The sequence below is a fragment of the Sipha flava genome, unplaced genomic scaffold (assembly GCF_003268045.1).
Source record: "Sipha flava isolate LNK unplaced genomic scaffold, YSA_version1 434_pilon_pilon, whole genome shotgun sequence".
Lineage (NCBI taxonomy): Eukaryota > Metazoa > Arthropoda > Insecta > Hemiptera > Aphididae > Sipha > Sipha flava.
The window spans coordinates 2,069-15,342 of record NW_020273164.1 but is presented as its reverse complement, the minus strand read 5'-3'; the positions used below and the strand labels follow the sequence as shown (position 1 = coordinate 15,342).

At 37.7% G+C, this 13,274-nt stretch overlaps 1 pseudogene; it reads right to left on the bottom strand.

Moving 5' to 3' along the window:
- Window positions 1–12,524: 12,524 nt before the first annotated feature.
- Window positions 12,525–12,987, bottom strand: LOC112689265 (annotated as a pseudogene).
- Between the last annotated feature and the right edge of the window lie 287 nt (window positions 12,988–13,274).

Genomic DNA, 13,274 nt, shown 5'->3' with positions numbered 1-13,274 from the left:
CTTATTGAAAACGATTTTTTCCCTATAAGTCCAGAAAGAGAATAAAAATAGAAAATGTAATTCGTAGTGTGAACGTTTTTTATGCGATTATTTCGGAGTACAAACAGCCGTGACCACTACTGTATCGTTTTCGGATCAGCCACTTGGTCGCGCTTGGTATGCCTTGGTAAGTCAATACAAATAACAAAGCATTGTGCTATGGATAAAACATGCAGTCGAATGTGTATGTGTGATTGTTCTAAAACGACCAATGATTATAATTTATCTGATTCGGTATTTTAATTGAAGCGAATACAACATATTCAGTAATTATTGAGTACGGTACGTATACCAGTGCTACTGCGAGAGGCAAAAAAGGGTTCCTTTAGAATATATTCAAAGGCCGATGTTTCGAGTGATTGCATTAAAAGTTTCCGAGTTTGATAAACTATTAACCAAAATTGTTGGAAAACTAAACATTGGATTGTCACCGGGAAAAATTCATTGGCTAAGTTCTACGCTAAATATTAAGAATGCAATTGTATATGTGCAAAGATATTGCCCATAATTTCTTGTACCTTCGTCCGACCGTCTCCGAATGCGACTTAATCATATTCACGTTTCGATCTGTTGAACAGATCATCGCTGAAATATTAGTTGTCCGTTTACGACAATGAGCGATAATTCTATCCGTCTGCTTTGGATGCTACAGAGCATTTATACAATCGTTCCTCGTAGTTGGTCAAATCGATAAAAAGTAATTTCGTTGGAATCGTAATTGCCATTCAAAATCTTAACTGTTATCTTGATTTTAACATTGATATTGATTTTGAGATTTTTCAAACGCAATAAAGTTATAAAAATTTGAATTGAAGACGATTTATCAACAACGAGAAACTTAACCGTAGTGAGAATATTATTAATTATAATCACAAAATTGTTTTTATCTGAAATAAGCAGTGAATCATAATTCATAATCTGTTTTTCTCAAAACCATAATGTTCAGAAGAGTATTTAATTAAATGATACGTGTTATGTTTTTACGAAATAACATAGAAAATGATGCGGAAAAGTATATAACACACCACGGAATTTATCGATGTACCCTTCACCCCGTCTCTCGCAACTTTTCTAGCCATTACCACTATAATAACATCGGCAATGTTTTCATGCACAAAAAAATAATACTATTAAACGATATTTTGTACTACGACCTATTACTAATGTTTTTAATATATTGTTTTAATGTCATTAAACTGATAAAAGTCTTCTACGATATTATTATATAATTCCTTCAAAAACCAACAATATTTCAAAACACTGTCGATATGCATTTATTAGGTGATTTCAATTTTGTTCACTGTTTAATTTATACAAAATTCATAAGGTTCATATATTAGCATGCTCATGTATATGTATTGCCTTTTTCTTTTTTCAATCATTGATTTCCGAGGATTGCCATTTGAAAGATAATGATTAGAAATTCAAATTTTCAGCTTAGTATCCCGTTATATTTGGTAGGGAATTTATAGCAACAATAATGATTCATTCACTATGGTGTTTTTTATATATTGTTTTAAAAAAAATTAATAATTTTAATGCCGAAACCTCGTATTAATTACTGACTTAAAACAAAAATGTAATTTTCCATTTTCCCATGGAAGAAGTTAGTTTCTGATCACCGCAGGTATTCGATCGTTATAATAAACAATATAAGTACCCTTGTAATAGTGTTTCGATTAAATAGGTAGTCGCTTCGACGCGGTCACTTAAGTCGATAGCACATAAGCGGCATTTAGTGTTTGAACGTGTGTTTGTGTATTTGCGTGTATTTGTGTGTGTGTGTATGTGTGTACATTGGACTATATGAGAGTATATGAGACATGCACACACATACATATATGTTATACATATATGTAATACGATTTCAAACGGTATGACTTGTGCACGATAGATGCGAAGGAAACGAGTAGCAGCACCGACACGGAAGGGGTGAAGAGACGTTAGGGTTCGTTGGCGAAGGAAAGAGAAGGGAGATTCATTAAAAACAGAGTTCGTCTATGTACGGTACAGGGCGAGCGACATTTTCACGGTGACTGAACCTGGGTCCCTTGGAGCTGAAATAATACATCAGGGCGATGTCCTCGCAATGTGCCAAACGCACACAGTTTGGAATTGTGTTTATTGCGAAACTGACATAAAAGACGTCGGAGGGCAATGGCGGTGGCGGGGTTCGTCGGAGGATAAGGAACGTTTTTTTTTTTCAGTTTTTACGACAAAAGAAAATCTTTATGTTTTAATACTCGAGAATCGTCGAATCTTACACGTTCTCACACACATATTGATGATATACAACGTGAAAGTTACATAAAATACACGATGATCAAAACGTATTTTGCACCCAAGCCGATTTGGTGTTCTACAAAAACTGAATTTCGAAAAATGTGTAATATGATAATATTTCGGGTTAATATAGACATAACTTTTTAGATTGTTTGACAATACTTGTGTTGATATTATATTTAAGTTAAACATACATAAAATACTTAATATTATTGATCATTCGTTGTTATAATACTTAAACGATTTGCGCTATCGGTCAAGTATCGGTTTCGTTAAAAATCGTTAAATTATTACTTGAATAAACCAAAATAGTACAGGAAGATAGCGGAGAAAAAATAAATAAATAACGTTAAATAAAACGTTCCGGGTATCGCGCGAGCGAGTGTTGTTCTCCGGCGGGCCCTATAGAAACGGATACAGTACCCTTTAAAGAGAACAATAGATCGGCCTGCGTTAAACGACGCATTGTTGTATGCTTTGGCGGTAGCGCGACGATATCTGAATATCTACGTGCACAAATAAACGCGACACGAGGTTCGACCATAACTTAATTTTTTGCAATAGAGAAATACCTCAGAATAATAATTATAACAACGCTGTGCTGGTCATTGTTATACCGCGCGAGTATCGATATTTTTAAATAGATATTTTATACACAGTGTGTATTACACACATATACAGTGATCTACATATCAGGGATTATTCTAAGGATTTTTATCAACTACGCATTTTGTTTAAATAAGCCTATCAAAATAGAACTACGATCTCAAAATATACTGTTAAATTATAGTTAAAAATGATAAAATGTGTAGCTTCTATGTGAAGTAATTTAAAATTGAATGTATTTAAAAGATATAAAACAATTTACATTCGTGTACAAAGTATTCTTTCAATATTTTTTAATACATTTCCTTTTTACTTTGTTTATAAATCATAATGTAATGTACAAAATAACACTAAACAACATTGAATTAAAAATCATTTACGCAAAATTTTATAATCAAGTGCGCATCTACCTTTTCCAAATACGCGAAATAAGCCCGACTGCGCTTTAGAATAAGTCTTGCTACATATATTATATATATATTTTAATAATTGTATATATTATACAACATATTTATATTACAGTTAAAGTATTGAATCGGTTAGTTTATGAAATAACTAGATAGTTTATAAAATAACTAAAACCGTGTAGATAATGTATATAATTTGTACATTCCCGGGGATCACTTCGTTAATGTGTCAAATCGATATATTTATGCACGTACAATATCTTTATTTTATTGCCCATCATAGCAACAAAGCAGATAAAACTGTCGTTCTGTTGTCGGCGAGTGCAGTGTTCGTGTACGTTTATCGTGTAGATACGATTATCGTCGTACATTGTATTATTATTAAGGTCAAGGGCGTATTTAGGGGGGGGGGGGATGTGAGTGTTAGAACACCCCCCCCCATCGACCTTATTTTATGGTTAGGTTTGGTTAGGTTATGTTTAGGTGTACACCAAAATGCAAACTTACAGTATAATTTGAATAAACGTTGTATACAACTTGTAGATTTTACACATACTGTTTTAATTTAATCATTTATATAAATACATGGTTTTTATTAATATAATACGGGGGGGGGCAGAGCCCCCCGATTACCATGAGTTGATTAATTTTTAAAACACCCCCGTTAAATGAATCCCGGAAACGCCACTGATTAAGATTGTCAGTAAAGTTGGTAGGGCTTAAAGTTTGGTAATGGTAAAGGTTACGGTCACACGCGTTCAGTGTTGGTTCGTCTGTCTCTACAACAGCTTTGCACGTACAAATAAACAACGAATAAAATATATTAAATTTTAATATATTTTATACGCTTTAACATGTATCGGACTAAAACTGTAGAGAACGGCTAGTTCAAGTATAATTTCCGTGTACGATTTCATACTTTGACCAACAGCCGTGGGTAATTCATGAACCGCCTGGTTGTTGCATTTAATAACGGAATTCAATACTTTAACCGTAACGTGTATAAGGGTCCACCCTCACGTCGGCAGGCCGCGTTCGCTGCAGACACTCTGCGCACTATTATTTTACGCGTATGGCGGTTCGTCGTGAGAATTCGGGCAACGCGCGTTCTCGGCAACGGCAACGTGACAAGAAAACTTTCGGACGGCCGGCGGCTACGAATTACGTCGCTTTATTATAATACGCTCGTGTGCGATAACGACTCGGCGGCTTTATTCCCCGCGGATCGCGGTGGCGACCATAATAACATAATATGATATACGACGACGTCGACGGCGAAAAAACCGAAAACCCTTCCCCGACGACGGCAAACGCGTAAAAACGCGTGACCCTTTCACCCTCGACACGCACACACACACACACACACACATGCGACGACGCGTTTGTACGCGTGGGGGAAATGTTACGTGTTGCCCAGTCATCGTCCTCCGGTCGCCGTCCCCAGCCCTTCATCATTACTGCCTCGGATGTACACAAAATATTATCGTCGTTGTTATGTTATTATTATTGTCGTTGTCGCCGTTGTTATAAATTGTGTAACGATAATATTATTAGCCCCCGAGAATACGTTCGCGTATATATTATATAGAAACTGCAGACCATTATATTATTTTGTCGTCGACGAGAGGACGCAAAGCGTGTAGCGCGTGTTTGAGCGAACGACACTAATGAGCCGATATGAACCCTTTCTCGTCGACGCAGAAATACTCGTACTCGCGGGGGAGAGAACGAGAGAGTCGAAAAAATCGGAGACATGACGACGACGTAGTATTGGTTCCGACAAAGAGACACTGCACACCTGCATGTAATTTCCACTTCAACAATTATAATATTTTACCTGGAACAGGTGTATCACCGCAGAGTCTGTAACGGAGAGACGTTTTCAGTGTATGCACTGAAATCAATAGCCGTACACAGACGATGTGATAAACTCGCCGTATTTCTCTCAACGTTTAGTTGTTCATGATTTGATATTGATCATTATTCGTTCCCCCCCACCACCAAAATTTACATTAGTTATCGATGGAAAAACGAGAAAAAAAAATGATATCTGAACCGTCGGCAATCCAATTGCAGACAATGATGTTGATATGTTCGTTCGGTTCTTTCGTTTACAATTTTGCGCGAACAAATTTTGCGAACAATTGTTTTTCTACAGAAAACGGGTGCGTTTGATACGATCCTTTCGTACTGCTTTGAAAATAATTATCGAACACCATCAATTTCTGTCATGTGTTCTTGTTGATGATTCGACTGTTGCGATCGTCTTGAAGCCCAGCGAAAATCAATATTTGCGGTTTCATTTCGGCTCACACGCGCCTACAAAAATCAACGTTAAACGAAAACGGCACCAAGATGTACTCGATGTAGACACCGGAGATTCGATTTTCACGTCATTGAGTTTTAAATAAAACGTCGCGTGGAAATGTAAAACGTAAGTCCGTGGTACACGTAAATATCGTCGTGGACTTTACGCACGAACCTGACGGCGCGATTAAAGCCGTCAAGAATCGATTGTGGATTTGCACCGCACCGACGTTTTAATTAGTTTCAGAAAGTAAACGCGCACTGTCCACAGTGATAACGCATAAGTTTTCGGCGACGACTACGATTACGGCGACGAGACGAGGGTTTGTCACCGGTCAAATCCTATTAAAATATTATTATTATTATTATTTGTGCTATTATACGAGGACAAGAACGGTCGTTCGTAATAATATTATTGTTTCGCCGTTTCGGAAAATAATATACGAAGTTACAGTGGTCGGTTTCCTTTCCGATGATAATATATTCATACTTCCTAACTTCTAATGCGCGCGTTGGTTAACTTCATCTATGGTATAGTGCAAGGCCGTATCTAGAAACTTTTTTCGGGAGGGGTCCAAGACATGTGAATTGTAATTTTATTGAATTTAAATTTTAACTTTTGATATTCGGTTAAAAATAAGACAGAAAAAGATTTAATCTTCTTTTATTAAAATTAATATCATATTTCCATATGATATTATATCATAAAATTAAAAGTAGTCAATGATTAATTGGAGTTTAAGTCATTTTTGACTGAAAATATTTATGTTGGTATTAAAAATAAATAAGTATTTTAAACATTCGTAAAATATTGGAGAAATTTCGGGGGGGACCCCTGGAACCTCCCCAGATACGGTTTTGGTATAGTGTTCCCATAGGGTACAATATACATACGCTGCATATTTTCAACATTATTTTTAATATTAACGGATATACCACGTATAGTCTCAAGTCTCGAGCACTTCGCAGAAAATTATTAAATATAATTGGTTTTGCGGGTTTTAATTTTAGCATTATTTTGCAATTCAGGTCTCCATCAGACGATAAAAGTATTACTATTAAGTCATTATTGACGGTATACTATATATTCACGATGGTATCAATTTATATTATTTTATATTTCACTCATTTTAAATAATTCTAATTTCTATTTCTGTAAAAAATAAAAATGTATGTTTCAATTTTTCCTTAACATTTACAACTCTTTGCCATCACCACCTCCGTCTAATTAATAACAGTGTCCATGTTCAGGCAATCGTCGGCACAGTATATTTTCGACAAAATCGATGGGGATATCACTGCTGTATGTAATTAATGTAACGTGATGTTTAGCAGCGTTTCTCAATATTTTTAACGTTGCAACCACCAGAATTGGTTAAAAATAACATCAATCACCCCACGATCCCCCTCCTTACAATGAAAACTAATTTAAGCTTTTATCTGCTCAACCATGTACAAAATATAAAAATATATCATTAACGATTGACGAAACGAAAATACGAGTTGAATGATATTAAGTTTATAATGTATTTGTACTGTGACCTAACTTTTTCATTTGTCATCATTCTGATGATGTATTGATTTTTTATTTTTAATGTAAATAAATGGCTCTTTTTCCACATTTGCATTTGATTATTTCTGAAGAATGGGACCTCTCACCTAGGAGCATCACGACCCCCAGGTTGAGAAACGTTCATGTATAGTGCTGCTTGGGCGTACCGTATGTTGTTATATAGATCAGTCGAACTCAAAGTATCGAGTGGGCCGAATATATATTTTAATAGTTTACTACCGTACCAAAAACATTAAACGAAAAAAAAAATTGTAAATATATACCTGTATACATAAGACCCATCAATAAAACTTATTCAATTGCAGTTTTACAGTTTAATACATAATGATGTATACACACCATTCTATAAGAATCTAAGACAGTCGTGGCGTTAATATTTTATAATTATTTTTACCATTCGTTTTATTCATTTGACATTGGTGGTCACGGAGCCACGGGTTGGACATGCCTGGTACGGATGTAGACGATGCGATACGATAAACGGTATTTACGCGAACACCGTTCGATTTGCATTCGCGTATAAACGCGTTTCCACGGACATGTGACGCGCTGACCGCGGTAAGGGATTCGCGGAACCGAGACGCGGCGCGATGGAAAAGGCTCGTTTTTTAATTCGATAAATGTCGAACGCCCGAGGACTACGGCGTGATCGCATTGCGTGTCTTACGTGTCCTGCCGCGGCTTGTTAGTGCACAGCACATTCGTATACGCACGAGAGGTTTCACTAACGATGTCAATACCTGCAGTGTCCGCTAACCTATCCCGTTTCTGTGTCGGTGCGTTACTGTGCGCGCTCGTCAACGCAGTGTTCGCGTGTGCCCAGAAGACGTATTTGGAATTTTGACGCCTCAGGTAAAGTTTCATTGCCACCTCTACACACGTTCCATACGATTTTTCCAAGAAAGATAACGTTTACTGTCTTTGGATTTTACGCGGTCAACTTTTTATAATATTATCACGAAAACAAAAATCGCTATGCAAAATCTTAAAATATTGAAATTTTTTGATTGACGAATGAATATGGATGAAGGGTTATGGTTACAAAAAAATTCTGCCACCCCTTAATTCCAAAAAAATTTGCCACCCGGGCCGACAGCACCGCCTGGCCAGATACGTCTTAGTTATTACGCGATACTATTATTAGTACGCGATTGCCAGGACTATTTGGCAATCTCGTCCGCAGACGAGCAGACAAGGTATGCAAAGTTCTCCAAGAACATATCAGACGCTATTATGCTTGTAGCGCGTACGCGTGTCAAGATGAGTCCGCCGTTCGTGTACGATATGAATGTACGTACGGTGGTGTAGATTATAGTGCAAACGAAATTTACGGCGATTTGTTCGTGAACAGCCATCGAAACTATTACACTGGGACGGACTGGGTACCGAGTGGCCCGGGTGCTCATTCGGCTGGACCCACTATCATTGGATTTCAGCTAAAAACAATTTTCAGTTTATGGCGTTCAACTCATCCGGATTCGGATTTCAAGTCCAATAGTTAACGAACGGCGTTTTACCATTGCATTTTGTACACGAGCACCTTTGTACCGTTTTTATCGATAAGACGCCATCGAGGGCCCGGGAGCCGATTGTCCCTTTGCTTGCCTGGCCGGTCCACCCCTGCCAATACACATATGTAACCGGACAATTATGCTTTGTATGTGCACCGCGCAAACATAGACGTACCCGTTTACGGTACGCGGGTTTTCGCGCATCCAAATAACACATCAACCGACCGCAATCGCATGTAAATCTATGTGCCGTATAGAAAGTACCTTTGCGTCGCGACGCACGTACAGCAGGTACTGCTATTGAAATCGGACGGAGTGTACCGTCGTAATGGACGTTAAAACCCGGTACTGCGATGCGCGCGATGGAACGGAGATGGACGGCCGCGTGAACCGCGTATTTACTTGTGTGTTGTGAGCACGGTGTGCGCGCAACACCCTCAGATTTAAGATCTCGTCGGCAGGATGAAAAAAAGGAAAAAGACCCATTACGACGGCGTCGGGCCCGCGTGCGGATGAGAGGCACATATCTCGTGCGTACATCGCGTACGATGCATTATTATTATTATCGTTATTATAATACACGTGTAAACCCGGTGAACGCGATCGGTAAAAAAAAAAAAAAAATACCTCTTAAGCCGCCGTATCGTCTAGGTGCCGGCTGAACGCGCGAAACCGTTCTCTCCGTCCGCCTTTCCCTGTCGGTCGGGACACCGCGGGTTCACGGTGATTGAACATTAACGAAGGACCGCGCGCGCGCGCGCCCAAGACGCTCCGCATTATGTTGCACCACCCGGCGCGATCCAGGAGCGTGCTCATCCGAGAGAGAATCCCTGCGTGCGCTTCTGACAGTCGCGAAGCAATAATAATAGACGAGAACCGTACAGCTGCCCCCGCGAATCGCGGGGGCACGGGGTGCACGAGAAAAATAATACCCGGGCACATGGGCGCGCGAACGCGCGTTTGTCTGGCACGCGGTTTGCACGCTCGGTCTGGCCCTCGGGTTCGCGGGTAGCCCCGTAACGGATGGTTCGCCCGGGACACGCGTGAACGCGCGGACACTCGGCAACAATCGGCGGTGCGCGTTTGTGTTTTTTTTTCTTATATATATATATATTTTTTTTTCGTTTTTCTTCTGTTTCTCCCCCTACCCGTACATGATACGTGTCGGTTCGACGTCGAATCCGCGGTACGCGTAAGACCGAAGGGACCGGTGACGAGGTCGGACGGGCGCGCGCGACGATACGTATCGTATCAGCTGCGGCAGAGGTTTTATCGCGGAGAAACGCTTTTCGACGACGACGTGCGAGCAACCGCACGCGCGTTAATATGAAGGAATCCATACACTTCGATGAGATGATCTACGCTAATCGTTACGGCGTTACGATTTGCTGAAAAACACCGTGAGCATCGCCCCCGTTGACGGATACGCGTATTGCTCAGAAACACGTGCAATATTTTATATTAGACCAATTAGAAAATAAACGTTTTAACGCATCATCAGATTGGTCTTTATGAGAATTCACTTCTGGTGTACAGTCATCTTTCACATCGGCAGAAACTTGGAAAATTCATTAACTGCTTTTTCAAATCGATTAATAACTGTTTCTCTTTTATCGTTTATTATTCAATCAATCCTAAAATGACGGTGAGATATGGCACTAGTATAAATATGATAGTATAAATAACTATAACAATTTATCGAGTTTTTTCGTGTTCACACTAAATTTTATGACCTCCGACCAGGATTATAATTTATTCGTAAACGCGAGTAAATTATTTTCCAAATTAAATGTATTAATATAAAATAAAAATATCAGAAAAAAATGTTCAGAATTTGTATTCGAGTACATATATTTAGTGTATTTAGAATCGCATTCAAATATCAAAAAAAAAAAAAAAAAAAACGAAATTAAAATACTTTACTGAGACTGTAGTGGACGCTACACCGTCTACATGTTCCAAACGTAACGTCTGAGGGTGACAATACCAATAATAATGAAGATAGGTGCCACGCGTGTATAATATGTACATTTGTAATATATATTGCAGTGGAGGACAACAGCAGTATCGAGTGCGCGCGCGCCGGAAGTTCGGCGAGAAGTTCGGGAAATCGTCGGCCGCCGGATCTCGACACTGTTCCGCTCCGAGTGCCGCAACGATTGTCATGTAAATTTTAAAGATATTCCTTTTTCTACTTTTATTTATTATTATTTTTTTTTTATTTTCGCCCCGTATTCATTATCATCTGCCGGATGCAAAATTTCAAATCGCCTCCCCTTTAAAAAAAAAAATAAAAAAAATAGGATGAAAAAAAAGTACTCCCTCTACAATGGACGAGAGATGAGATACATTGTTGCGCGATTTTATAATGATCCCGTCGCGTAAAGCTCGGTCGCCGGCCGGGAATGACGTCACGGTTTAATACCCGAGACTTCCGTGGGGTTGGGGTCGTTCTGGCCTATTGACGCCGGTGATCGAGTGCGTGTGCCCACATTACCGTCGTCGTTGACAATTTACTGGCGGTTTACTGCAGGGTCAAGTGGCCCCGACAAGAGACCGGCTTCTACGCTTGCGTTATTACAACTAGTAGTAATGCGTGCATAGTAAGTAACCTGATCGCTACGACGTTGAAGAAATAGCCGTTCGTATATACCGTCGTACTGTAGTGTACACGTGACGTGTAACGTTAACACTTGGTTAATGTAGACATTCAGTGGCGTACTTTGGGGGAGGGGGGGTGGATCTTTGGTCTTGAACCCCATCCCCACAGTAGAAGAAAAACGTTCGAAAGTCATAAAATACTATTGCTACAAGGGCATAGCGAAAGAGAACATTGATTTGTATCATATGGTTGTAAATAACTTTTACGATATTATAAAATCACTTATTTTTTAGAAAAATGTAAAACATCCCATAAAAAAATTAGAAATCCGCCGCTTTTGACATTAGTAATTCTAGACAATTTTTAATTTACGAAAATATCACACTCACGACATTTTTAACCACATTTCAATTTATAAATAAGTATTTTTTCATTTTATAAATAAAACGAATTATTTTCTCGTTTTTCAAATAAACGAAAAAATTATATTTTTGTTTTCATTTTAATTAAATAAAAAAATGTAAACACAATTTAGCACTGCCGATTATTACGAGTGAAAACAGACTTATTGTATATTATTAGTATTTTACTGTATAATACTATACAGATAAGCATCGTGCACTGTATTCGTAAATATATATATATATATATATATCATCATCATCGTCTACAGCTTAACGGTCCATTAAGGACTTGCGTTGCTACTTGTAAGCCTCTTCATTTTTCTTTGTCCGAAGTCCAGTATAACATTGCATTCGCTTCTATCATCCTCATATCCTTTTCTACTATGTCTTTCCATCTTGTTCTTGGTCTTCCAAGAGGACGTTTTTTTATTTATTTTACCTATCAGAAAATTTTTTTAATAAATCTCCTTCAGCTCTCCACACATGTCCCAGCCACTCCAGACGTTTACATCTTATATATATATATATGTTACGGTAAAAGATGAATATTGGTGAATGACATCTTTTACCAAAATGATTCGATTATGTAGGTAAATGATGTAAAAAACCAGATTTTAAATTCAAATATACATCTTTCACCGGTCATTGATGTCATTTACCAAAACTAGTGGTAAATGATGATAATTCTCAAATAATACACTGATTTTTTTACAATAGGTACTATTTATAATAATGATTTATTGTTAAAATAAAAAAATAATAAAATAATAAAATACACGTGCATATTACAAATTATTTATTTGTACAATTTTGGTTACTATGACATTTTGAACTGCACAACATTTCTGCTGCATTGCAAGCACATTTTTTAGTACCACAACCAGTTTTGCAGTTGCATCGATTAAATCCTTGATGACCAGCTATTCCATGTCCTGCTTCTTCTCTTAATGTTATTTCCCTGTCTTAAATTTTTTTCATGGCTTCATCTAGCTCTAGAAATTTTTTTTTTACATGGAGAAATTTGTGCTCATGTATATTTGTGTTTCAACATCCCATATTCTGTACCTGGTTCAGACATTCGGGTATTTATTTTATTTAAATTAAATAAACATTATCAAATTAAAATTGGCTTACATAATTTATACATGTCATCTTCGCATGAAATAATAACAGCAAGTAAATTACGCAGAGAACCTCGTGCTCTATTAACATCTGGTATTGGCACACGAACAGTTGTATGAAGCTTATTCGGCACCTACACGCTTATCGCTGATCGTTCACACCGACATAAAAGTATTAAACGTTATTCTCCAATTAAACTGGTGATTGACGACAATAACCGGAGAATGTCTGCATTTACAACGTTTACCAATTTTTAGGTAAATTATGTCATTTACCGGGGAATGACGTCTTTTACCACGTTTACATCATTCACCGTAACATATATATATATATATATATATATATATATATATATATATATGAGTGTATTTGGTTAATTAATTAATTGTTTATAGAAATCTATGTTTGTTCATGTTATTA